The following is a 1555-nucleotide window of genomic DNA, read 5'->3' on the forward strand; positions in this document are numbered from 1 at the left end:
ATAGACTTGTTATTTAATGCTCTCCATTTTGTTCTTTGTGAGAACATCGGGTCGTATAGTTTCTTCATTTCTCCATTTAGTCCAACCTTATAAAACCATAGGTTTGAAGTTAAATCAATTGTGACATTTCCTTCTCCAATTAAAAAAATAGGACCTCCCTCAATTCCCGTTGGCACTGTGTCATAAAATGCACCGTAATTATTCAATCCAACTGTGGCACTTAAAAGAGTTATTATGTTTTTTCTCGATTTTAGTAGAATAGGTTTCTCAAACACAAAACTCTGCCCATCGCTCCTCCATTGTGACCCGATATACCTTCTATTTGTAAAAGCATGAAGCACATGACCTTTTGTATTTACTCGAAGAGTCACATTTCGAAGAGGAAATGTTGCATTGGTTTCAACGTTTGTCATATACCACAGGTAGTCACTGGCATCAACAGTAGTTCCTTTTTGTTCCAAAAGATGGTTCGCCTTAAATTTACCCCTTCCATGTAATGTGTCTTTCATGGGCTCTGCAGCCCACATCCACAAGAGTTTTGCATTGTCTTTTGCATGTTGCTCCTTCACAAAGATAGATGTTTGAGAATTCACCTTTGCAGTATTGTAAACCTCCTTGTTGCAACCATCAAGAATGGTCACGGACCAAGCTGGCACAAAATATTTTCCATCTGTCTGCAGATCTATGGTTGCATCCCTGCTACCATCTGTATTGCTTAAGAAGCAAAACCTCTCCCCTGTTGATGGGTTGGAGAACTTCGTTAAAGTGAGAGAGCTACCATAGTGTTGGTTTGAGTGAGTGCCATTTTTGAGAATCTTCTCTCCCAATTTTATTGATGCATGGAGTTGTTTAAGATGCCCCCATTTGGGTTGATTTAAGTTCCCATATTCGTCAAGTGGGGCGTCGTAATCGTAAGACGTAGTGATGAATGGACCGCCCGATGTTCTTCCAAAGTTGGTGCCTCCATGGTACATGTAGTAATTGTTAAGTATGCCACCAGATTGAAAAAACCTAGCCACAGAAAATGCTACGTCTTCTGCAGTTCTGTGAGGGTCTTTATCGCCCCATTTCTTGAACCATCCCACCCAATTTTCAGTAAACATTTTTGGGCTATTAGGATTGTTAGCAGTAAAGTTGTCACAATAGTGTCCATTACACGTATTAATGATAGGTTGTGGGGCATCATTTTGTTGGCACATGATCCATGGAACACCAACATTAAGAGATTCAGCCATTTGAGCACACCAATTGATAGATGTCATTTTCTGCATTTCCGTAAGGCGTCACTCACATTTTCCATACTCATTTCTCGATTTGAGCTAGATTATGGGCCCTCCTTTGTGACAAAAAGGGTGGCTGTTAACGCATATTCACTAAGTTTTGTGGTCTGATCGAAGGTTTGCATTTCTATTCTTCGTACATTTGATTGTCTTATTTTCGGTTAGTGAGTGGATTTCTTGGTTAAGGACCATCATACTTGTGCAACCATAGTGGAAGTCCTGTCCATAGTTTCACATCTTCTACGCAGCCAAAACTTCAAGGATACCATTCAGCT

General features: G+C 40.1%; 1 pseudogene; it reads right to left on the reverse strand.

Moving 5' to 3' along the window:
- Nucleotides 1-6: 6 nt before the first annotated feature.
- On the reverse strand, nt 7-1430 carry LOC120068988 (annotated as a pseudogene).
- Nucleotides 1431-1555: the final 125 nt, after the last annotated feature.

The sequence above is a fragment of the Benincasa hispida genome, unplaced genomic scaffold (assembly GCF_009727055.1).
Source record: "Benincasa hispida cultivar B227 unplaced genomic scaffold, ASM972705v1 Contig1735, whole genome shotgun sequence".
Taxonomy (NCBI): domain Eukaryota; kingdom Viridiplantae; phylum Streptophyta; class Magnoliopsida; order Cucurbitales; family Cucurbitaceae; genus Benincasa; species Benincasa hispida.